General features: G+C 45.9%; 1 protein-coding gene across 2 annotated transcripts in view; it reads left to right on the top strand.

Moving 5' to 3' along the window:
• Positions 1 to 26084, top strand: part of NCK2 (NCK adaptor protein 2) — a 115089-nt gene that overhangs the window by 51784 nt on the left and 37221 nt on the right. For both annotated transcript variants that reach the window (XM_027555448.1, XM_027555447.1), the window contains exon 2: positions 13957 to 14137. The gene's annotated coding sequence lies outside the window, so the exon portion shown is untranslated. The remainder of the gene's footprint in view (positions 1 to 13956; positions 14138 to 26084) is intronic.

The raw sequence follows: 26084 nt of genomic DNA, 5'->3' as shown, positions 1-26084 counted from the left end.
GCACAGGAAGCCCTGTTCAGTTCACCCTGGTGTAAATCCCACGTGCGACTGCGTGCTTTGAGGGAAGCTGATTCTGCTTCAGGATGGGTCTCAGGAAGACGGATGTCTTGTTTGGTGCGAGCACATGGACCACCACCTGTAGAACAGTAGTGCTTGAAGTTGAGGTTGTGATGTGCTGACAGCACTGTGGCTTCACAGTGGATCCTGACGTGCTGCTCACTTAGAAAGATGACCATTCAGAGGCACATGTGGGTGTGGGCAGCAGTGGGCAGCTGGCAGTTCTGTGCCTCTTAGGACATTCTCTTGTCATTGACAACATTCTGCATTCCTCTGGGGGTCGCTTTCTCATCTCTGTACTTTCCATGCCAGAGTCCTATGAGATGCTCATTTTCAACTAACAAAGAGGGTGAGTGGTCCTATCTCTGTGTGGTTTAATATGATGTGGATGGGGGGCTCACTCCTTTTCTCACACTGGGGACCCTGAGAAGTATCAACAAGGTGCCTGGTTGCCCCCAATCATTATCAGAGTGGGGCGCCTGGAGTGTGATCACAGGGCATTGGAAGCAGGTTTGGAGGCAGTAGTGTCTGGTCCAGGGATGGGCTCGCTGGCCTCGGATCTTAGCATCCCTTCTGCCTGTGGTGATGGAGGAGGCAGGTGGGTGGTGCCCTTCCTCTAGTTTCTACATCACTGCTCTTCCCCAGGTACCACCCACACTCCAGCAGGTCAGTTCACCCAGCTGCACAAGTCACTAGTCGGCATGTGTCTGTGGCATAAGAGAGCACAGTACAGGTTGCTTCTGTGGAAAGAAAGAGGTGTCTTTAGGAAAGTTAGCCGCTAAGGTGACAGCTCACTGGTTTTTAGCCCTGGGGAGCTGGGTTTATCTGATCGTTTTGTTAAACATTTGCCTGTGAACTTCAACTCTTGAGACTGCTTTGAGGGGACCCGTGGGGGTGGAGAGCACCCTGTTGTGGTTATGGGGTGGTCCTGCAGAAATAGCCCAAGTCACCAAAATTCCTTTTGATTTTAACTTTATGGTCCAAAGACACAATATTTATTGTCCTTTAGGCCCTTGACTGGAGTCTTATACCACCTCCCCTCCTCGTTCAGCGTTTCCCCTGCCTCCCAAGGATAGCCTTATAAGCCTTGGACACTGAGAACCTGAAGGGCTCACTTCTGTTTCAGCATTTCTACTAATTCTGGGGGAAGCCCTTAAATATTGACAAGGGTCTGAAGCCTTGGTTCATTTTTTTTATTTTTTCGGCACAGAAATAAATGGTTTGTGCTATTTTTGAGTGGTGGATATTGAACTCAGGGTGTAGGGCAAAGTGGTTTCCATGTCTTTCTAAAGAGGAGAAGCAGGCACCTCTAGTGGCAGATGACCTTCTGATGGGGACAGGTGGGAGGCAGTTCTTAACCATTCCTGGGCAGGTGTGGGCGGTCACGCTCTGGGCAGCTAGCCTCTTGGGCTTCAGGATTGACAGGGGTGGTGGTCCTGGCCTTGCAGGATTCCTGCCCAGTGGTGGGGGAGGCATCTCCTAGCAGTGAAGGAAGACATCATGGGTTCACCATCAGCCTCCTGTGATCAGACTTACGGGCAAGTGCCAAGCCTTTTGTAACCATAATCAGTTAAGACAAAGCAAAGGGCTGTAAACTGCAGAATTCTGTTGGTGTCTGCCTTCTCGTAGAAACAAGATGCTTCTGGGACTTACCTGGTGGTGCAGTGGATAAGAATCTGCCTGCCAATGCAGGGGACTCCGGGTCGATCCCTGGTCTGAGAGGATCCCACATGCCGTTGAGCAACTAAGCCTGTACAACCACTGAGTGTGCCCTAGAGCCCATGCTCCACAACGAGAGAAGCCACCGAAATGAGAAGCCTGAGCACTGCAGTGAAGAGTAGCTCCCCCCACCAAAACAGAACAACACGACAAGAAAGAAACAGGATGCTTCTAGAAAAGAAAACCAGTTCGGAAATCTGGCACTGAAAACCTTTCAGTGTTGTAGTGTGGACTCGCTAGTTTATGGTTTTATAACTGGCTAAAGGTTCTGGCGTTAACTGCAGGTTTCCAAGTGGTTTCATCGCCCTCAGTCGGGGCTGACTGCAGGGTGACTAGATGTGTTCATCTGATTCAGTTCATTTCCTAGGAGAACCAATTACAACCCCATTTTCACTAATTTACGGTCGTAATCCATCTATTTCAGAGCCAGGATTAAATTATCGCTTACCTCCAGAAGATGTATGTTTGAACTTAAGTATCTGTGGGATTTTCATATTCTATGAAAGACAAAGGGGTGAAAGTTAGCTCGTTGTTAAGTTTTGTTTTCTTCTATTTACTGTTATTATTTTGTTGGAAAATTTTTACTGCATGTATTTTTTTCAAAAGACAACTGAAACCTCTAACATCAGGAGAAGCCTTCCTCCTGTCTCAGGCACCCACATGACTTCATTGGAGCAAGACCACTGCTTCTTATGTGTACAGCTACTGTTCTGGAAATAGCTAACTACCAGCTTAACTTCAGCTCCTCTGTCCATGGGATTTTCCAGGGAAGAATACAGAAGTGGCTTGCTGTTCCCTTCTCCAGGGGATCTTCCAGACCCAGGGATCGAACCCAGGTCTCCTGCATTGCAGGCAAATTCTTCACCATCTGAGTCACTGCTGCTGCTGCTGCTGCTAAGTCACTTCAGTCGTGTCTGACTCTGTGTGACCCTGTAGACGGCAGCCCACCAGGCTCCCCCGTCCCTAGGATTCTCCAGGCAAAAACACTGGAGTGGGTTGCCATTTCCTGATCCAATGCATGAAAGTGAAAAGTGAAAGTGAAGTTGCTCAGTTGTGTCCAACTCCTAGCGACCCCAAGGACTGCAGCCTACCAGGCCCCTCCATCCATGGGATTTTCCAGGCAAGAGTACTGGAGTGGGGTGCCATTGCCTTCTCCGAATCTGAGCCACTAGGGATACCCAACTACCAGCTTTACTCAGGTCATTTCACTTTCTTGTAATACAAAGACATCTCTCCTTTACTTACTTTTAAAAAATAAAGTCATTGAATCGTACACTTTAGTTGGTGAATTTTTATGGTCTGTGAATTGCATTTCAATTTAATAAAAAGTAACCTTAGAGTCTGGGGACTGATTTGAAGAGAAAAGATGAAGAGTGGAATACTTTCATCTTTATGTCGTCAGAGGTGACTACAGAGGTTCCCCAAAGATCTTTGCAGCTTGGGTTAAAAACATATTTTTATGGAGCATTTAGAAGGAGGAGCCTGTGATGAGCCTGCCAAGGTTCCTGAACATAGTTAAGTTCACTGGGGTGATGAATCTCAGCGTGAGGAGGGTGAACAGCAGGTCGGTAATTGCAGGCAGCTTAACCAGGCAGCAAAATGGTAGTTAAGTTTCTTCATAGATAAATACATATGTGGAAAAGAATCTGAAATGTCCTTACCTTACTTTTCGGAGTTGAGAATGTAAGTTTGAAGTCCTGTCTCTTTAGAACCTAGAGACATCTCTCTTGTTTTACAAGTGGATAGTTTTCAATGTGTGTTCACTCAGTCTTATCCGACTCTTTGTGACCCCATGGACTGTAGCCCACCAGGCTCCTCTGTCCATGGGATTCTGGAGTGGGTTGCCATTCGCTTCTCCAGGGGATCTTCACGACCCAGGGAACCTGTGTCTCTTGGCATCTAATTCATTGGCAGGCAGATTCTTTACCATTGAGCCACCTGGGACTTCCTGTCATTCAGTGTCTGGTGCTGTTTAATCAAGCTGTTCCTCTCCGATAGCATCTCAGCCATGTCCTTTCTGTCCATTTTGACATGTCCTGCCTGCATTCCCGGTAGAGCCATGCCCGTCCACTTGGGTGGAGGACCATTGTGGGGAGTGATGGCTGGGAGTACAGGTGTCCCCAGAGTGTGGGCTGTTAGTTTGATTCTCCCCAAGGAAAGTGTCAGGTGGGTCCTGCCCTTGGCCATGGTCTGTACCACAGCATGGATGGTGGCCTGGAGACAGGTGTGTGGGGTTTGCAGGTGAGGAGTGGATGGAGGGGGGCGGGTTGTCCAGGCCTGAAGCAGAATGAGAACTCTTGAGAACCTGCAGCGTTGGACTGCAGGTGGTGTGGAGGAGTGGACCAGGAGGGTCACCAGGGGCACATGTCTCTGCTTCCTCTCAGAAAGCCACCTGCCAAGTGTAGTGTGAGGGGCCAGATGGGCTGTGCAGGTGTGAGGCTGCCTGTGGGGGACGCAGACTCAGTCAGTGTTCTCACGTGCAAAGCATCATCGGCATACCCAGTCTCTGCAGTGGACATCCCTGCTGAGGCCACATACCATGTGCAGAGACGATGGGGGGTGACCCACAGGGGCCTGAGGTCCCCGCTTGGGCCCACTCCTCTGTCTGTCTGCTTTGTGGGGGTGAAGCCTACGTCTGTCTTGTCTGTTGTATGTCCAGCACCCCGCGTAGTACTCAGAAGGCTTCAGAAATACTTGCGGAGTGACTTGTCTTGAAGTCTGTCCAGAAGAGAGAACTTTTAGGAAACTTGTCATTTTTTGACTTAGGAAGGATTTGCTTGCTGAAGAGGCCCTAAAGGACCTTGCAGCTCCTCTCACTGTTGGGAGATTAGTCTCAGGAAGGACAGATGAGACCTGCTTTCTAGTCCATCATAAACCACCTTTATGTAAAACTATTATGTTCATACAAGACACTGCTCACTTGTCTCCTTTAGGGATTTTAAAATTCTGCTCAGATACTAATGGGTACTTTGGATGGGACACATCTATTTTAGAAGTTATCTAGAAAAGTTGAACTGAATTTTTTTTAGGCAAGTTTTCTTGCAGCAGATAAAGCAGCACTGCCATATCACCTCATGTCTGACTTCAGTCCCTCACTGGACTGAATCCCCTAAGAAGGATGGCATCTGTATTGTGCTTTATTTACATACCGTGTCTGCACAGAGCAGATATGTGTCACATTTCCATTGAATAAGTGTGACTTCCATTTATTTATAGCAATGAGGTGACTGATACTCTCTCCAAGGAAACCTGGTGTCTGAGGCTAAATGGCAGTCTCTACAGTGCCCAGCTGGAGAAGGAAATGGCAACCCACTCCAGTATTCTTGCCTGGAAAATCCCATGGATGGAGGAGCCTGGTAGGCTACAGTCCATGGGGTCGCAAAAAGTCGGACACGACTGAGCGGCTTCACTTCACTCACTTCATACTTTATCACTGGAGAAGGAAATGGCAATCCACTCCATTATTCTTGCCCGGAGAATCCCATGGACAGAGGAGCCTGGCGGGCCATGGTCCGTGGGGTCGCAGAGAATTGGACACGACTGATGTGACTAAGCACGCACGCACAGTGCCCAGCTGCTAAGATGTGCACTGGGCTGAGCGTCCCCTGGAAGAGAGTCTTTGTGTCCTTTGTCACGGGTGAAGGCGTGGCCAGCCTCATCACCTGCGTGCCCCTTCTTTCAGACAGGCCTGGTGTTCAGATGCTGAGGGTTTGGAGATAAATGTTCTTGATTCTGTCCTTCTCACTTTCTCTTCTTCCCTTTGCATCCCTTTGTTCTTACCTGGGGCTGATGTCATAACCAGCTGCAGGTGGTCTGATTCAGCAGGTCTCAGTGGTTCTGTGTGCAATGAACAGGCAGTAGGGAAGGGGAACCCTTCCATTTCTGAAATGTGTGGTTAGAACACTCCTATTTCAGCTCTTACACATCATCCGAAGATAATTTTTGTCTTTTTGTTCAGTCATTAGGTCATGTCTGACTTTTTGTGGCCCCATATACTGTAGCACTCCAGGCTCCTCTGTCTTCCACTCTCTCCCAGGGTTGGCTCAGATTCATGGTCCATTGAGTCGGTGATGCCATCCTGCCCTCAGTCTTTCTCAGCATCAGGGTCTTTTCCATTGAGTCGACTCTTGGCATCAAGTGGCCAAAGTATTGGAGCTTCAAGATCAGTCCTTCTGTTGACTATTCAGGGTTGATTTCCTTTAGGACTGACTGGTTTGACCTCCTTGTTGTCCAAGGGACTTTCAAGAATCTTCTCCAGCACCACAGATCAAAAGCATCAATTCGTTGGTGCTCAGCCTTCTTTATGATTCAGTTCTCACATCTGTACATGACTACTGGAAAAACCATAGCTTTGACTATACTGACTTGTGTCAGCAAAGTGGTGTCTCTGTTGCTGTAAATTTGAATAATGAATCACAAGGTGCAGAGGAGGTTTAACTCGTTCCCTAACTTTCTTCTGTCTTTGTGTTCATGTTTTCACGGAACAAGTTACATGCTTGGAGACCGTGGTGAATTTCAGGATTTACTGATTTCAAAGCATCCTCCTTAAGGAGTAGGCCAGGGAAACACTGAATTCTGAGAGGGCTTGAAATCATGTCCTGAGTGTTTCCTCTGCACAGAATGGCATCGTGGAGCCCAGTTTGTCGTTTCTCTGTGCATGTAAGTGAATGGATCTCAGCTTTTCTTTGATGTGTACAGTGGATGAGGGTTGTTGGAGGAAACCTGGCTGCATGAGGAAGTGGGTTTTCTTTTTGCCAGGTGGCCGTTGAAATGTGTTTCCTCTGTGCCCAGTTGAAAGGCTGGGCATGTAGATTTTCATGCTCTTGTCGTGTTTTAGCTCTGAAAATGCTTACACAGCTAATCTGGCTTTTATGTTTATTTCCACTTGGAGCTCAGCGGGAGGCTCTTTGGAGATATTCGGACAGAAATGACTTAATTGGATTTCAGCCCAGACACAGCATATGAATGGCTTTATGGATGGCATTAATTGGGCCGTTGCCATGGGAAGTCATCTATACATTTTTGAGCTTGAAAGTTTAGAAGTCCTCTTTGATTCATTCAGTCTCTCTCACTGGCTTCTTGCTAGTTTATTTGATCAATGACATACTCAAGAAAAATAAATTTATGGCAATAAAATGAAGACATATGGTTCGTTAGCAGAACCATCATTTGGTTTTGGCACGGGTGCACTGATTTGTGATGAAGGCTCCGTGTTGACACCCAAGAGTTGGATCAGGCTGTGTGTAAGGAATTCAGGGTCTCTTGGGTTGAAATTTGGGAGAAGAGGATTCTAAACCCTGGAGCACTGAATGGTGCCATTGTTGTTCAGTCGCTAAGTCATGTCTGACTCTGCAGCCCCATGCACTGCAGCATGCCAGACTTCGCTGTCCTTCACTATCTCCCAGAGTTTGCTTAAATTCATGTCTGTTGAGTCAGTGACGCCATCCAGCAATCTCATCCTCTGCTGCCCACTTCTCCTTTTGTCTTCAGTATTTCCCAGAATCAGAGTCTTTTCCAGTGAGTTGGCTCTTGGCTCTTCGCATCAGGTGACCAAAGTATTGAGCTTCAGCGTCAGTCCTTCCAATGAATATTCAGGGTTGATTTCCTTTAGGTTTGACAGGTTTGATTTCCTTGCAGTCCAAGGGACTCTCAAGAGTCTTCTCCAGCACCACAGTTTGAAAGCATCAAGTTTTTGGTGCTCAGTCTTCTTTAAGGTCCGACTTTCACATCTGTACATGACTACTGGAAAAACTGTAGCTTTGACTGTACAGACCTTTGAGGGCAAAGTCATGTCTCTGCTTTTTAATATGCTGTCTAGGTTTGTCGCAGCTTTCTTGCCAAGGAGCAAGTGTCTTCATGGCTGCAGAGATTTTGGAGCCCAAGAAAGTAGTCTGTCACTGTTTCCACTTTATCTCCATCTATTTGCCCTGAAGTACTGGAACTGGATGCCATGATCTTAGGTTTTTGTACCATTGTGGCAGATTCTATAGAAATCACTGAGGAAGTGTAAGTTTATTGGATGATGAATGTCTGATAAGAGTCATTCTGTCGAGATCCTGCCATGTGGCTGAACCATATGGATGGCAGCATGTGGAGGTCCCTTGCTGGAGGCACTTGTGTTGCCTTTGAATGGGGGCGGTTTGGTTATAAAAGAGCAATCGCTGCAGGAATGAAGGACGTTCCTGTAGAATGTTCCAGAAGAGGGGAACTTTGGGTTCATTCCTCCTGGACGATGAGTTGGTTTTGGCTGGACAGTAGTTTTAGGAAGCTGCAGGTGTGAATCTCTTCCTAAATGGTGGAAGAAATGGACATAAAGGCACAAAAGTAGGAAAGTATCTGGCATTTGGGGAAAATGTGGGTGAGTCATATTGACCATTTTTCAGAATATTCAAAAGCAGCTAAATATACTTTAAAAACACAATGATATTAAAATTCATATTCAATTGGCATGATCATGAGTTTGTTCTCTGAAAGTATTTTTTTTAACCATTAGCCACATACAGTTAGAAATGTCATTTAGATCACCTGTGTGTATAAGTTATCTCAGATGAGAATTCAGTGTCTATATCTTCTTTCTTTCCTGTCTTCCCTTCCTTCTGTCTTTTTCAACAAAAGAGGTTTTATTCAATAGTGTGTTTTCATGTTTAAGGTTTATCTTGGTCAGCATGCTTTTTATTTGTGGTGTAATTACCTGGACAACAATGAAATCCTGTGGACACTTCGTAAAGAATGCAGGTGACCCTTTGCAAAATATTTTGTGTAATTGGACTATCCAGTTATGGCATTGAGATGTGTATATATACACAGGTATGTGTATATAGGGTTGTATACACACACCTACATGTATGCTGATTCTGAAAACTGTGATTTGGGTCAGTGGAAATAGGTTCAGAGAAACACCTATGATGCCTTTTGGAGGATGGGGACTGTTGTATTAAGAGGCTAGCATCAAATATATACACAGAATCTTATAAAGCATTAGAACAGGTGTTACTAATGTTATTCCTATCTGCTAGAATTCTGAGGCAGCGACCGTAAAATTTAAGTCCATATTAAGATTTGCCTTATGACTTCCTTGTCATGGTACTTTAGATAAATGTATTAATGCATTTTGGTCCCACATCATCAATTTTGGGTAATTCTCACATCCACTCCCGTGTGCTGAGCTCACAGCTACAGATTAGGGGCGTCGAGACCTCGTCACAACTGAGGACGTGGAGGAACAGGACCAAGGAGGGAGGGGCATGTGGGGGCTGAGCAGGTCTGGGGCCCACGGCTCCTGCCACGTCTTTTGGTCATGGCGTGTGTGGTCGACCCACTGCCGGCAGTTTTGTTCTCTGAGAAGTTCTAGAAGACTTGAAGGCAGATGTGTGCATTATTTCAGAACACAGAACCCTCAGAGCTCGGCATCTGACCAGTGATCCTGCTCCCCACACCTCCCCAGCCACATCTCCTTGAGGCTGTTCAGAGTTAGAAACTCATGCTCTTTCTGCCCCATTTTCATTAATCAACTTGTGATCCTCACACAGATGCAGTCCGCTGATAACCAGTGTTATCATTTAAATTGATTCCAGCCCATGGCAGAAAAATCTGGTGTTTTCCTTTTCAGGACAGTTTTATCTTGAGTAAAAGTCCAAATTTGGTGGGCCTTTCTGAAATGTGGACCCCGCATCTGACTGTTAGCACTGTGCACAGGGTAGTAAGAAGCAAGTGGGGTCCTGTCCCTGGAAGCATTAATGTTGTTTTTTTCTTTTTACTAAAAGAAAAAAGATAATTGCCTTTAGCTTGTCCTGCAGATGAGGGGTCTGGGCAGTTCACTGCGTGTGTCTTGCATGTTTGTTTCATACTCATGTACTATTTGGTCATGATACTCATCTGGCATAATCCAAGAGTCTTGAGCTTATGTGCAGTGTTCAACAGTCAAACAGTGTAACTCAGTAATTTTTTTCTGCATTGACATCTAAGAGAAATAGTGCCTTTGTTTTTATTTATGTATATACTTTATTAATTTTAACAGTGTGTTAATTTCTGCTGTATAGCAAAGTGACTCAGTTATACACATATATATGTTATTTTTTATATTCATTTCCATTATGGTTTATCATAGGGTTTTTTTTAACTTTTTATTTTATATTGGAGTAGAGCTGATTAACAATGTTGTGATAGTTTCAGGTGAACAGTGAAGGGACTCAGCCATACATACACATGTATCCATTCTCCCCCAAAGTCCCCTCCCATCCAGGCTGCCACATAACACCGAGCAGAGTTTCCTATACTGTACAGTAGGTCCTTGTTAGTTATCCATTTTAAATACAGCAGTGTGTTCATTTCCATCCCAAACTCCCTACCTATCCCTTCCCCTCATCCCTCCCTCCAGCAACCATAAGTTCATTCTCTAAGTCTGAATCACAGGATGTTGAATATAATTCCCTGTGTTATACAGTAGGATCTTGTTGTTTATCCATCCTATAGATAATAGCTTATATCTGCTAACCCCAACCTCCCCAGCCACCCCGATCCCACCCCTTGGTAACCACAAGTTTGTTCTCAGATTAAGGTGGCATGTGTGGTCATGGACTTGCGTCTTAGAAACTATGATACTGTCCTTCCCTGATTTGAGAGGCAGAAGCCGGGCTCCTATTGTGGCAGACACTCCAGACTGATGGCGGTGACAGATGACCTTTGCCAAGGTCTGGAGGTTCTGGCCCTTTAGTGGTGATCCATGTGGGGAGAAAGAGTCCAGTGGGGCTCTGCAGTCAGGCGGGCCTGGGTTTGAATCCTGGCTCTGGGCCTGAGGGTCTGGTGGTTTGGTTCCTGAGCCGACGATGAGTTGTGTCTCCTGGGTTGCTGTGAAGGTGGAGCCACCAACACAGTGTCCCTGGGACCTGTCCAGTTGCTTCTCTGCTTCTGTGGGTTGGGCGGTGGAGTGCTGGTCTCTATGGGGAGCCTTTAGGGGATTCATGTCATCTGGGCAGTAGGCAGGACTGCATGTCCATCCTGCCCAAAGAGTGGGGGGGCTCCAGCCTTTGGCCTCAATGGAAGGTCATGAGCCTCTCATTAATCCTGAAGACTCTACTGCAGGGAAGTCTGTCAGTGATGGACACCAGCCCTGAATGGCCAGCCCACTGAGGTTCAGAGGAAACCGCCCAGATGGCCCAGAAAAGCAGCCAGGACAGGCTTCGTGGGGCACCTGGAGTTCAGGTGGGGCTGGGACAGATGGTTTGGGTGTCTGGAGGCCAGGCCCGTGGGGACAGGCAGGGCTGCTGGTTGGCAGCCACCTGACCTGAGCACCTTCACTGGTGTCCTGGCTAAATGCCCCCCGAGACCAGGGAGAACCCCAGGTTGTGCCCAGGCTTTTCAAAACACAGTCAAGAAAAAGAAAACCTCAGTATTGCAGAGAATTCAGATAGTCCTTTGGTTTTGCCGTGGTAGAATGATCGGGGTCCAGATCATTGTGGAGAAAGGGGTGCATTTAGTATTTGTGTTAATATCCTTTACTCTGTCCTCATCGCTTTAATTCCTATGGGGAGATGCAAGTGGTGCTTGTGGGGAAATGCCTGTAAAGACAAGCATGCACTGTCCCCTCCTGCCTGAGCAGGCTGTGAAATGTTCTCCAGTGACCACCTTGGCCCCAGTGACCTTAAACCTGGCAGTGTTGCCAGTCAGAGGTGGTTTTCTACAAAGTGTATGCTTTCCTGGTGGATTCTATCACAGGTTGTACTGAAGACCTGATCTGGAGTGCTCGTCCTTAACAGAGGCTTTGAATAGTCCACGTTAAACGTGGCAGTGGGTGGACTTCATGGAAACCCAGCAAGGGAACAGCTTAGTCTCTGTGTTCACTTCTGAGGAAGGTGTGTGGTTCGTGCACTGACGCTTGGTCAGTGAGATGCTTTTCTTGAAGAAAACACCACCCCTCCGTCTCACACAGTTGGATCGCAGGTAACGAGGCCATCTTTGTTGTTGTTCAGCTGCGTCCGACTCTTTGCGACCCCATGGACTGCAGCATTGCAGGCTCCTTCTCTGTCTCCCGGAGTTGGCTCAGATTCATGTCCATTGAGTCAGTGATGCCATCCAACCATCTCATCCTCTGCTACCCCCTTCTCCTCCTGCCCTCAGTCTTTCCCAGGGAGGCTCTGGTTGGAACCTTGTCATTGGCTCAGATCCTGGGCATCCACCTGGATGGCCACAGCGAGTGTCAGAGGACAAGACTTCCAGACCCAGGCCGTGGCGCTGGTGAACTGGGAAGGAAGATAAATTCTCTGGCACTAGGCTTGCTGCTGGTGTGGTAGGTTCAGCTTTGGAGGCTTGCGTTCCTCACTCCAAGCCTGCTAAGGAGAATCTCTGCCTCTATGAGAACATTAAGTCCTGTGGCAAAGTGAATATTAGTATCTCTTCCAGAAGGTTATTGGGAGGATTAAATCACACACACATATACACACACCATGAGCGCACCGTGCGTACAGGGGGCAACTCAGACAGCCCCCCAGACGCCCAAGGGCCTTGGCTTGAGCTCTGACTCCAGGCACATTCACTTTCCAATGAAAATTTTAAAGCTACAACTTATGTCCAGAAGAACCCCTGAAAATACTAATACAGAAGTGGTGTTTGCAGACACAGCAGTATTTAGCTAGTGGGTTTCTCCAGTAAGTGGCATGTGTCAGGCCCACAGTGAGAAATCGGAATCCTTGGTCAGGCCTGGAGTCTAGATAGCAAAGCGTCTGTTTTCTGTCTTGTTTCTGAAAACACACGGCAGAGAGAAGGCCTCCATCCTGGTGCGCGTCTAAGATCTCGTCCAGGTCTCATATCCCTGGTGTGTCTGCCCAGCACCTTTCCCTTGTGTTAAATCATACATTCAAACAAAACTAAACAAAAATCATCCAAGCCCTTAAAATAATACCAGAGAATGCATAAATGGAATTCATTTTTTAATCAACATTTATGAACTTGCCTTAAAGCCTTCCCTGAATTATCCTTTTCTATTTGAGTAAAATAGAACTCGACTCTTCTGTGGGGTGTTTAATAATGTTGTGAGTCATCATCATGGTTTGATGAATTAATAGATCTTGTACAAGTGAATGGTCAGGACAGATCCCTTCAGGCTTTGAAGCATAATTAAAGATGCCAGTGAACCCTCTTGGAGTCCACAGTGCCTCAGGGTCCCCTCAAAGGACAAATCAGGACTGAAAATAGGTACCCAGGTGTCAGGGGCCATAAGGCCAAGTCCCACAGCCGGGAGGGAGGGGGTTGCGGGACCCTCTGTCGGCTCCTCCTCTGTAATTTCAGGATGCTGTCTTCAGATTCCTGTAGCGATATTTTCTTTTTAAAAAATTTTATTGGAGTCTAGCTGATGTACAATGTTTTGTTAGTTTCCATTGTACAGCAAAGTGACTCAGTCATACACATGACATATACATACAGTATAGCCTCTCTTTTTCAGATTCTTTTCCCATATATGTCATTAGAGTATTGAGTAGAGTTCCTTGTGCTATACAGTAGGTCCTTGTTAGCTATCTATTTGATATATAGTAGTGAGAGAGAGAGAGAGAGTGTGTGTGTTCATCCCGATAAGGACGAAGCTGTGGGTCTGGCGGGGCCTTTCTCAGTGAATGGTCCACGCAGGAGATGAAATCTCTACATGATATCCATTCTCTGCAATTCTTCTCCCTAATTAGGCTCCCAGACGGGCTTTTTGAATTTCCACTTGGCAGCTGCTCTTTTGTTTTCAGCAGGCTTGGAGGGTGTGGGCAGCGGTATTGTGGGGAGGGGGCTGGAAGAGATCTGGGAGCTTGGGTCCCTCGGTTATCCCCAAGGGGGTCCCCACCTACCCTCTGCCTCCACGTTGACCCAGGGTCTGGAAAATAGAGCAGGGCAAAGGAGTTTTTGTTTGGGTCGAGGTCAGTAAATATAAAGCACATTTTTTCCTGGGGTCTATTAAAAATATTTGGAGAAGGAAACGGCAACCCACTCCATTATTCTTGCCTGAGGAATCCCATGGACAGAGGAGCCTAACAGGCTACAGTCCATGGGTCACAAGGAGTTGGACACAACTGAGTGACTAAACAACAACAACAAGTAAAATATTGGTTTCAGGTAAACAAATAATCAGTTATTTCTCAAGCGGTAACTTAAAATCCAGCAAGCAAGCTGCCCTGATAAATGGTGTCTTCTGTCTCTTTTCAGATTTCCTACGTTCCTTTTCTTCGAGCAATTTCCTGGATTGTCACTCTCTGCTGAGATTTGAATTGGATAGGAGAATTTGGAGAACTCCAGCAGCTTGGTGACTTCAGGTGCAGTCAGCTGAGGAACTCAGCCTTTGAGGAGCTCTGTGTTGTGTGTCACCTCTCGTAACTGGGTGCCGAAGGTGAGTGTGGCTTTCCGCCTGAGACAGGCAGGAGGAGTGACTGCTTTCGCCTTAGATGCCCACGTTGCACTGGGCGTACGCTTTACGTTAGTAAAATGGCAATAAATGTAGCTCTGATTTGTTGAGCCTTATAAAATGTAAGTTGCCAAGGGATGTGGTTCAGAAGTTAGACTCACTGTTCCTGCTTTGGTGCATGGTGGCAGCAGGTAAGCTAGGAGGCAGGACCGTGGGTGCCTCCAACCTGTGAGATGCCCGGCGCCTGAGCTCCTGGCTGGACAGGTAGCTTGTGTCTGTGGGAGATGGGCCTTCTCTGTGTCGTGTGGGATGGGTGTCCAGAATACGTAGGAGCTGTCTTCAGGGTGAGCTCCATCTTGTGAGGCTTCATCCTAGCTTGGATGCTGGGAAGATAAGGTTGCATCAAAACATCAAATGGATAAGGATTCCGAGGGAGGGTTTATGTTTTCCTATGAGAAATGTTCTCGTGTGTTAAAATTGTACTTGTGACACAGCATATGGCTTGAGATTCAAGGCTCCTGGAATAACAGGTACTGGACAAAAGAATGTCTCTACAATAGGCATTTCTCAGCCCTAACATGATTTTGGACCATTTGATTTAGATGATACAAGATGCTGGCTGGCAGTCAGTTCCTCTGGGGTCCTGGCTCTGACTGGGCAATAAAGTGCTTTATGAGAAGGTCCAATTCATCTTCAGAGTGTTGTCTCCTAAGTGGAGGTTTGTTGTTCACTCACTGTCGTGTCCAACTGTTTGCAACCCTGTGGATTGCAGCACACCAGGCTTCCCTGTCTTTCACCATCTCCCGGAATTTGCTTAAACTCATGTCCGTTGAGTTGGTGATACCATCCAACCATCTCATCCTTTGTCACCCTCTTCTTTTGCCTTCCATCTTTCCCAGCATCAGAGTCTTTTCCAGTGAGTTGGCTTTCCTCATCAGGTGGCCAAAATATTGGAGTTTAAGCTTCAGCATCAGTCCTTCCAGTGAATATTCAGAATTGATTTTCTTTAGGCTTGAGTGGGCTTCCCTGGTGGCCTAGATGGTAAAGAATCTGCCTGCAGTACAGGAGACCTGGGTTCAATCCCTGGATTGGGAAGATCCCCTGGAGGAGGGCATGGCAACCCATTCCAGTTGAACATAACTGAAGTGACTAAGCACAGCACAGGATTGACTACTTTGATCTCCTTGCTGTCCAAGGGGCTCTCGAGAGCCTTCTCTAGCACCACAGTTTGAAAGCATCAGTTCTGCAGTGCTCAGCCTTCTCTGTGGTCCAATGCTCACATCCATACATGACTACTGGGAAAACCATAGCTTCGACAGTACAGACCTTTGTCAGCAAACTGATGTCTCTGCTTTTTAACACACTGTCTAGGTTTGTGGAGGAATAACACCCAATTTATGAGCTTTCCTTTCAAGGCTTATTTTGCTTCTATTATTCACAAATTCCTTTATACTATTCTTTAAAAAAACATTTTTTTTGTTTTACAATAGAGAATATAATTCGGAGAAGGCAGTGGCACCCTACTCCAGTACTCTTGCCTGGAAAATCCCCATGGATGGAGAAGCCTAGTAGGCTGGAGTCCACAGGGTCTCAAAGAGTTGGACATGACTGAGCGACTTCACTTGCACTTTTTCACTTTCCTGCATTGGAGGAGGAAATGGCAACCCACTCCAGTGTTCTTGCCTGGAGAATCCCAGGGACAGCAGAGTCTGGTGGTCTGCTGTCTATGGGGTTGGACAGAGTCGGACACGACTGAAGTGACTTAGCAGCAGAGAATATAATTGCTTTGCAATGTTGTGTTTCAGGTGTACAGCAAAGTGATTCAGTCTTATATAAATACACACATACATTTTTTCAAATTCTTTTCCTTTTTAGGTTATTACAGAATATTGAGTATAAAGTTCCCTGTGCTATACAGTAGGTCCTTGTTAATTATCTATTTTTATATTAAGTAGTCTATACATGTCAACCCCAAACTCCTAATTTATTTCTCCCCCTGACCTTTCCTCTTTGGTAATCATAAATCTGGCTTTAAACTATTCTTGAACCCGTGACTTCGGACTACAAAATCTCTTGGTTTGAATGTTGTAGATTTCTTACTTTAATATAAATTAGAGTTTTCTTTTATTTGGTCTAAAACTGCTACTAAACTTTTTGTAAATCAGGTTTTTCTCCTCAACCCCCTTTTTGTTTTTGAACCACCTGGATTTCAGTTATGTTCCCCTTTGATGTGTGGCCAGGAGAAGGTCATGGAGTCAATATGTCATGTTTCTTAGAGTACGATGGTGAATTCTGCTTTACTATTTCCTTGGAGCAAGCGACACTCTTCCCACCTGTTTGGGGAAGAGGCGGGGCATCCATTGTGATTTCCAGGTCAGGTCCTGATTTGGAATTGAGAACCTGGAGCTCATCTCAGCAGCTGATCCAAGCCCTCCTCCTCTCTGTGTCCCCGTAAGTGACCCCGAGACTGCCTTTTCCCCACAGGACGTTGCTGGCTCTCTCCGGCTTTACGTGCTCCTGGGCAGTGAACAGCCACTCCCAGGTTTCTCTTCCAGACCTTGTGTGAGTGCTCGGCATTGGGTGTTTCATGTCCAATCCTGGGAGGTTTCCTTTTCATAAAAAAATCTTAGCTGTGACCACTCAATTTTTTAAATAGTCGTTGAAGGGAAACCTATTAAAACTTGCTCATTTGTAAGTATAGTCATATATCAATCGGTTTGTTAGATTTCATGCGAATATAAGCTAGAAATTAGTGTAAATCCTTGAATCTAGTCAACAGAATTCATTAGTGATTCATCAGTAATAGAGTCTTGGCATGACTTCTTTAGAAGCTCGGTCATGGGTGACATTAGCAGACTCTAAGTGACTGTCAGGGTCCTCTTCCAGAAGGTCATAAGTCAGGGGGAAATCACAGGCTTAATTGAGGAAGTGTTGATGTGTTCTGCATAAGTGCCCAGCGAGAGTCTGTTATCATCATGCAAACAAGAGGTGATGCCCGGTGGACAGTTATATGCAGATTATCATGCAAAGATACTTAGAAAAATATTTGTATGCATGTAATTTTAAATAGACTTTTAAGTTTATGACAGACACAGCGAAACCATGATTTTCTTATTAAGAATTGCTTTTGTGGTTTTGAAAACTGTCCAGTGGGAAAATCAGTAGATCTGTCCTTTCATGTAATAAATATTGACTGTGAGCACAGCTGGATTCTAGGCTACTCTTCCTGCTGTGACTGTTTTAGCAGCTACAAAAATAGATGGAATACAGTTGTTCCAGACTCTTTTTCTCGTGGCCTTGTGGGATAGGGTGTGACCCTGACAGCTCTGGTTTCCGGATTACCGCTATGTCAGGTTCTTAGAGCAAGTCTCGAGTGCCCGAGGCAGGGAAACTGAGTGAATTTTAAAGAAGGGGACTTGGAGCAGGAGCATCATGGGTCTTAAGGCACAGGGCTGCTGCTGCTGCTGCTGATTAGTTGCTAAGTCATGTTGGACTCTGCAACCCCATGGACTGTAGCCTGCCAAGCTCCTCTGTCCATGGGCTTCTCCAGGCAAGAATATTGGAGTGGGCTGCCATTTCCTACTTCTGGATCTTCTGACTCAAGGATCAAGCCCAGTTGCATGGCAGGCAAATTCTTTACCCTTGAGCCACCTGAGAAGCCCATGGTAATCAGTCTGCACATCATTTAAGCAGTAACAGGTGGGGACTGGCATATGCTATTGGGCCAGTGGTCTTTGATGTGCCCACGGGAAAGGTGACGGTTTGGTCAGCCTGTCACTTGCCTTGTCCTGGAGAGAAAGAAAACAGTGCCAACCTGGTAAGGTGCTAAGTGAGGAGTCAGCCTCGGAAACATTTCCACGTTACTGGTCACCCCAAGTTGGTGCCGTCTCAGCTAGCCGTCCCTGGGGCTGGACCGAGGGGAGCAGTCTTGAGGGATGTCAGCTGCATCTCTGGGTGACCTGAGGGGCCCCCGAGCCCCCTGTATCCAGGCCTGTAGTCCCTGCGCTGCATTCTTTTCTCCCCTGACCATCCCTCCCATGTTGAAATTAAGGAGCCAGGTCCTGAGAACTCCCCGGCCTTGACTTTGCCTGATTTGAGGGGAGTGGAGATCATGGGAGGAGCGTGGAGACAAGCCCCTTCCATTTGTACTGGAGTGAACTTAACAATGTAGAGTCTGCCCTTAATTATTCCCTGGATAACTCAGCATTGACAGTGACTCACTATTGTTGGAGGCTGGCTGGTATTTCCTGGAGATGGAGGATGTGAATAGTTCGTATGTTGTGCTGAAGATTGTTTGAAAATCTGCTTGAGGACTTTTTCAGGAGAGCAGTCTAATAGGTGGAAGGACGTGGGTGTTATACAGGAAGACGGTGCGTAGATGACAAGACATATGGGCACAGAAAAATAATCCAGACTGGATTTCATGCTGTGGCAGTTGCTGATGTGAATACCCAAGGTGTAAATGTTAGCATAGGCATCATTGTAATGACCTTTTCTGTTATCTTTTTAGTCTTTATTTCATTTATTTTTTCTCTGATTACTATCCTTCCTTCTACTAACTATGGGCTTCACTTGGTCTTCTTTTTCTGGTTCCTTGAGGTGTAAAGTTTTCTTTATTTGGATCTCAGTTTTTTTTTAACGTGGGTTTTTATCACTCTGAACTTCCCTGCTAGAACTACTTTTAATGCATCCCATTAGTTTTGGTCTATTGTGTTTCCATTTTAATTTGTCTCAAGATAGTTTTGTTATTGAAATAGACTTGATTTACAATGTTATATTCGTTTCACATGTACAATGTAGTGATCAGTGTTTTTTATGCATTGTGAAAGTGAAAGCAAAAGTTGCTCAGTTGGTCCAACTCTTTGCGACCCCCATGGACTATAAAGTCCATGGAATTCTCCAGGCCAGAATATTGGAGTGGGTGGCCATTCCCTTCTCCAGGGGAATCTTCCCAACCCAGGGATCGAACCCAGGTCTCCCACATTGCAGGCAGATTCTTTACCAGCTGAGCCACAAGGGAAGCCCAAGAATGCTGGAGTGGGTAGCCTATCCCTTCTTCAGGGGATCTTCCTGACCCAGGAATCAAACCAGGGTCCCCTACGTTGCAGGCGGGTTCTTTACCAACTGAGCTATCAGGGGAGCCCTTTATACATTGTACTCCATTTAAAATCATTACAAAATAATGGCTATATTCTCTTGTGCTTTAGAATACATCCTTGTTCCTTATTCATGGTAGTTTGTGTCTCTTAATGTCTCATATATTTTTTTATTTCTTCTTTGACCCATTGGTTGTTCAGTAACATGCTATTTAATTTTCATATATTTATGAATTTTCCAATTTTCTTCTTATAACTGATTATTGTGATGGGAAGAGATGTAATTTCATTCTTAATTTTATTAATACTTGTTTCTGGCCTAACATATGATACTGTATATCCTGGAGAATGTTCCATGTGTGCTTTATAAAAATATGTGTTCTGCCTGCCCCTATTGGATGAAATGCTTTGTCAATGTCAAGTCCATCTGGTCTAGTGTGTAGTTTAAGTACAAATTTTCTTATTGATTTTCTGCCTGGATGATCTATCCATTGTTGAAAGTGGTATATTGAAGTGCCCTACTATTACTGTATTGTTGTCTATTTCTCCCTTTAGGTCTGCTAATATTTGCTTGAAATATTTGTTGTTGTTCAGTCACTAAGTCATGTCCAACTCTTTGTGACCCCATGGACTGTAGCACTCCAAGCTTCTCTGTCTTTCACTATCTCCTGGAATCTGCTCAAATTCATGTCCATTGAGTCCGTGATGCCATCTGACCATCTCATTCTCCGTTGCCTCCTTCTCCTGTTGCCCTCAATCTTTCCCAGCATCAGAGTCTTTTGCAATGAGTTGACTCTTGGAATCAGGGGCTGAAGTATTGGAGCTTCAGCTTCAGCATCAGTCCTTTCAATGAATATTCAAGGTTGATTTCCTTTAGGACTGACTGGTTTGATCTCCTTACAGTCCAAGGGACTCTCAAGAATCTTCTCTAGCATGACAATATGAAAGCATCAGGGGTTACTCAGTGTCTAGGGTTGGCTGTAGCCTTTGATGTTCTAGTAGATGTAGTGGCTAGAGCTGCAATAATTGGTTTAAATAATTGCCCAGTAAGTACTGAATGTTGCTTAAAAAAAAAAAAAAGTAGTGTTGATTCTGCCACAGTTAACCTACTTGTGAATCAGTGGAGGCAGATGTAAAGTACCAGGCACTTACCAGGGGCTTGACTCAGGCTTGACCCCTCCAGGACACTATCTGTGGCTGAAATACAGGTCTTATTACCCCCTATTGCATAGGCAGAGACACTGAGCGAAGATGGTTCCCAGGGTCTCAGAGTGGAACTCACACAGCAGCGTTCTGCCCTGCCCGTGCACTGCTTCCAAGCTGGTATTCCTTCCGTTTCCTGTCTCTGACATCCCACAGAAGTGACATGACGGAGACTGGTATCGGAGTGCCTTCCTTAAACCAGGGACTCCTCACCACTCTGAGAGATAAAACAACTTGGCCACAACCCAGTGCTCGTAGGACAAAGTGGGCTGTGCACCCACATCTTTCTGACCCAAAGCCTTTCATTCTTGCTCGACAGTGAATTTTATTTATTTTCCCTTGCAAAATCTCCAGCAACAAAGGTTGGTTTGGAAACCAGTCCCTTTGGAATCTCAAGGAATGCATGAAGGAAGCCTTTGGAAGGGGTTGAGGGTGGGAGCCGAGACCTGAATCCCCCAGAGGCTTTGTTCCTCCCGAGACCCCAGCGCCAGCTCAGTAGTCTTCGGACCTGCACTTGTATCCGTCTCAGGGGTCACTGTGTGTTTGTGGCCCCCAGTTGACCGTCTGACCTCTGAGAGAAGTCATTTGTGGAGGCAGAGGGACCTCCTACCCTTCCTGTGTGCGTGATCATCCCTTGTGTCCCCTGCGTTTTCCATAGTACCTGTGTCAAGAGCAAAGCCACAGAAAATCAAGATTGATCGTTTCTTTGTGCAGCCACAAAATCATCCTTTTCTGCTGGTTGAGGTGATGGTCAAAGCTTAGGCAAGCATTTCCCTTTTCTGTCACAGCCAACATGCCCCATCAGTGTGACTTGCTTGAAGGCTGGACACAGATTGTTGCTGTTCAGTCTCTAAATCATATCCGACTCTTTGCAGCTCCATGGACTGCATCTCGCCAGGCTTCTCTGTCTTCCACCGTCTCCCGGAGTTTGCTCAAACTCACATCCGTTGAGTCAGTGATACCATCCAACCATCTCATCCTCTGCTGCCCCCTTTTCCTCTTGCCCTCCATCTTTCTCACCATCAGGGTTGTTTCCAGTGAGTCAGCTCTTCACATCAAAGGTGGCCAAATTAAAAACACAAAAAGCAAACCCTTGCCCCTGCCACCCCCATTCTTTTCCTTAGGAAAGATTATAGAAATGAATTCATAGCTTTACAGTCATGTCTTCACTACTCTCTGAATTGTACCTTATAGTTTGCAAATGAATTTTCTTATAAATTCTAAGATCAGGTGATGTGGCTATCTCCCCCCCATTTTATAAAAGGTGGAAAAGAGCCTGAAGAGTTCACTTTATTTGCCAGGACGGCCCAGCAGATGGTGATGCCTGACTCAGGGCTGCATGGGGGCTATGGGGGTGCTGACCACACAGACGCTGTGTTGGTCTCAGCGTCCCTGGACCGCGTGTGTACAATTCTAAGAAACAGGCCACTCCAGCCACTTGGAGCTTTAAATAGAGCGCTGCTGCACTTGAGGTTCCAAAATTAGGAGAGATGAAGAGTTCTTCTTGGCATCCTTCCTCCAGAAAAGCAAAAACATATTCGTCCTGTGTCTGTGTGTGTTGCCGGGTAGGGGTGTCAGCTTTTCAAAAGCAAACTAGACCTCAAATGGGTAAATTTTTTGGAGGTAATGGGTGTATTTATTACCTTGTTTTGGGGATCAAGGGTATATGCATATGTCCAAACTCATCCATCTATACACATTTAATACATGTCCCTTCTAAGCGTACGTCAGTAAAGCTGAGAAATGCTGAGCCCATCCATGGCCGGATGAGAGTTCCTGTATGGACCCACTGCAGTGTGTGCCAGTCTGGAGGTTTTTTTTTTTTTGCCTACACTTTTTCTGAAGTGTAGAAAACCGCAATGAGCAGCCTGGTGGTCCAGGAACACAGTTGGAGGGTCACTGGTGGCTCCGGGGGTCCTACCTTCTCCTGTTGCGAGCCTGTCTCAGTGCAGAGAGTGGGAAAGCACCTTGAGTTTTAGGTTTCTGCTGATCAGAATTAACTTTGCTGTTGGCTATTATGGAAACTATTTGATTTCAAGATGTTGAGATGGTTATAAAATCATATTGAGTAGTATGGTATGAATTGAATGAGTAACTGATATGAAAGGTATGAATAACTGAAACCATGAAAGATCAGTTTAAGGGGAGCAGTTTTTGGTGCTGTGTTAACGAGAAAGACAGTAGCAGAAGCAGTTTTGAATGGAGGCCAGTGGCCCTCAGTGCTTGCTGAGGGGGGTGACCGTGTCTACCTGCTGGTCCCCAAGTGGGGGCCAACCCTGCATCTCACTGTGAAATGACATCTGCCTTCTGAGCCTCTTGGAGTCGACTTTGACCAACAGTCACATTGACATGTGAATTGATGGAGTTGGAGGCTCTCTGGCCTGCCCTGGCTCTCCCACCTGTGTGCAGACCTCCCCAGGCATAAGTGGGCAGGCCATGGTCAGGGGCAGCCCAGGGCAGCCCCCAGCTCACTGGGGGAAGTGGAATGCTTCATCCACAGGGGGCATTTCTGTAGAATGCTGCTTTCTTTCTGGCGCCCCCCACCCCGCAGTCCAGGACTCAGGAATGAGTGGGAAATGCAGGGAATCTGAGGACCACCCTACTCCGGCCCCCAGTCAGCCTCGCTTTGGTTGGAGGGATTGGGCATGAAGAGCCTGTGCTCTTAACCTGAGTTCTTACAGTAGATTTTGTGACGCATACAGAGATAACAGTTTGCCAACCAAGGTTTAGATAGTCAAAGCTAATGGTTTTTCCAGGGGTTGTGTACAGATGTGACACTTGGGCCATAGAGAAAGCTGAGTGCCGAAGAACTGACAGTTTTGAACTGTGGTTCTGGAGAAGACTCTTGAGAGTCCCTTGGTCATCAAGGCGATCAAACCAGTCAATCCTACAGGAAATCAGCTCTGAATTCATTGGAAGGACTGATGCTAAACTCCAGTACTTTGGTCACCTGACAGGAGGAGCTGACTCATTGGATAAGACCCTGATGCTGGGAACGATTGAATGCAGGAGGAGAAGGGCACAGCAGAGGATGGTTGGATGGCATCACCGACTCAGTGGACATAAGTGACTAAGTCGTCTGACTCTTTGCGACCCCATGGACTTAATTCCTAAACAATAACAGCAACAAGCAACTCAGTATCAAAAATGCATATAACCCAAGAAAAACAGGGACCAAAGATCAAAATGGATATTTGGCACCCACCCCCAGATGTGGTGGGCTTCTCTGGTGGTTCAGACAGTAAAGAATCGTCTGCCAGTGCAGGAGACTTGGGTTCAATCCCTGGGTCGGGACAATCCCCTGGAGAAGGGAATGACTACCTACTCCAGTTCTCTTGCCTGGAAAATGCTATGGACAGAGGAGCCCAGCTAGCTTCAGTCCATGGGGTTGCAAAGAGACAGACACGACAGAGCGACTGACACTTGCACTTTTTCAAAGCCCCTCTTTAACTGTCAGAAGCAGGGTTGCTCTGGACTGAGCGCAATTTCTGTGCTGCAGATGAGGCGTGGAGATGCCTCCTGGTACTGTGTCAGCATCCAGCTTTCCATCCAACCCCACATCATCTTCCCAGGCAGAACTGCCTTCCTCCTGTTCTGGCACAATAGGAGGATCTCCACTGCCTCCCAGCCTCCCTGATGCTCACATCATCAGCCTGGCCCATTTCTGTCCATCTAGTGTTAAAAGGCATTGCCCCTGTGGTATCGGATCATGGACACAGTGAGCTTTTCTGAGTTGATTCATCATCTATGCTGTCCTTCTGGACAATGAATGACTTTGTCTCCATTTGCTTTCAATTGAGTTGTTGTTCTGTTGCTTCTTGAACTGCAGGACTCTTTATATATTCTGGGAACCGGTCTTTTGTCATTATATATACTGGTTACTTTACAAGTATCCTATTTTTAAAATATTTTTTGACGTTCTTTGAAGTCTTTATGGAATTTGCTACAATATTGCTTCTGTTTTATGTTTTGGCTTTTTTGGCCTCAGAGGCATGTGGGAATCTTAGTTCTCCAACTAGGGATCAAACCTGTACCCCCTGCATTAGAAAGTGAAATCTTAACCACTGGAGCATCAAGGAAGTCCCAATTTCATCATATTTTTTCTATTTCTTTATTTTTAATTAGAGGATAATTGCTTTACAACATTGTGTTGGTTTCTGCCACACGTCAGTGTGAATCAGCCATAGGAATCCATTTATCCCCTCCCCCTTGAGCCTCTGTCCCACCTCCGTCCCCATCCCACCCCTGTAGATGGTCACAGAACACGGGATGGAGCTCCCTGAGTCACATAGCACATTCCCGCTGGCCGTCTGTTTTACGTGTGGGGTGTATACGTTTCCATGCTACCCTTTCCGTTCGTCCCACCCTCTCCTTCCCCCACTGTGTCCACAAGTCTGTTCTCTGTGTCTGTGTCTCCCTTGCTGCCCTGCAAATAGGCTCATCAGTGCCATCTTTCTAGAGTCCCTATATATGGGTTAATGTACGATACTTTTTTTTATCTTTCTGACTTATTTCACTCTGTATAATAGGCTCTGGGTTCATCTACTTCATTAAAATTGACTCAAATGTGTTCCTTTTTATAGCTAATATTCCATTGTATATATGCATACCACTACTTCTTTATCCATTCATCTGTTGATGGACATCAGGTTGCTTCCTTGTCCTAGCTATTGTAAACAGTGCTTCAGTGAACTTTAAGATACATGTGTCTTTTTCAATTATGGTTTCCTCAGGGTATGTGCCGGAGAACACAATGGCACCCCACTCCAGTACTCTTGCCTGGAAAATCCCATGGATGGAGGAGCCTGGTAGGCTGCAGTCCATGGGGTCGCTGAGGGTCAGACATGGTTGAGCGACTTCACTTTCACTTTTCACTTTCATGCATTGGAGAAGGAAATGGCAACCCACTCCAGTGTTCTTGCCTGGAGAATCCCAGGGACGGGGGAGCGTGGTGGGCTGCCGTCTATGGGGTCACACAGAGTCAGACACGACTGAAGTGACTTAGCAGCAGCAGCAGGGTATGTCTAGTAGTGGGATTGCTGGGTCATATGGTAGTTTTATTCCTAGTTTTTTTAAGGAATCTCCTCCAATCTAACATCCATAGTGGCTGTATCAATTTGCATTCCCACAAACTGTGCAAGAGGGTTCCCTTTTCTCCACACCCTCTCCAGCATTCATTTGTAGATTTTTTTGGTGATGGCCATTCTGACCGGAACAAAGTGATAACCTCATTGTAGTTTTGATTTGCTTTTCTCTAATAATGAATGATGCTGAGCATCTTTTCAAGTGTTCATTAGCCATCTGTATGTCTTCTTTGGAGAAATGTCTATTTAGATCATCTGCCCACTTTTTGATTGGGTTGTTTGTTTTTCTGGTATTGAGCTGCATGAGATGCTTATATATTTTGGAGACTAATTCTTTGTCAGTTGTTCCATTTGCTATCATTTTCTCCTATTCTGAGGGATGCCTTTTCACCTTGTTTATAGTTTCTTTTGCTGTGCAAAAGCTTTTAAGTTTAATTAGGTCCCGTTTGTTTATTTTTGTTATAATTTCCATTAGTCTAGGAGGTGGGTCATAGAGGATCTTGCTGTGATTTATGTCAGAGAGTGTTCTATGTTTTCCTCTAAGAGTCT

Source organism: Bos indicus x Bos taurus, chromosome 11 (genome assembly GCF_003369695.1).
Source record: "Bos indicus x Bos taurus breed Angus x Brahman F1 hybrid chromosome 11, Bos_hybrid_MaternalHap_v2.0, whole genome shotgun sequence".
Lineage (NCBI taxonomy): Eukaryota > Metazoa > Chordata > Mammalia > Artiodactyla > Bovidae > Bos > Bos indicus x Bos taurus.
The sequence above is the reverse complement of the archived record's forward strand: the minus strand, read 5'-3'. Positions and strand labels throughout refer to the sequence as shown.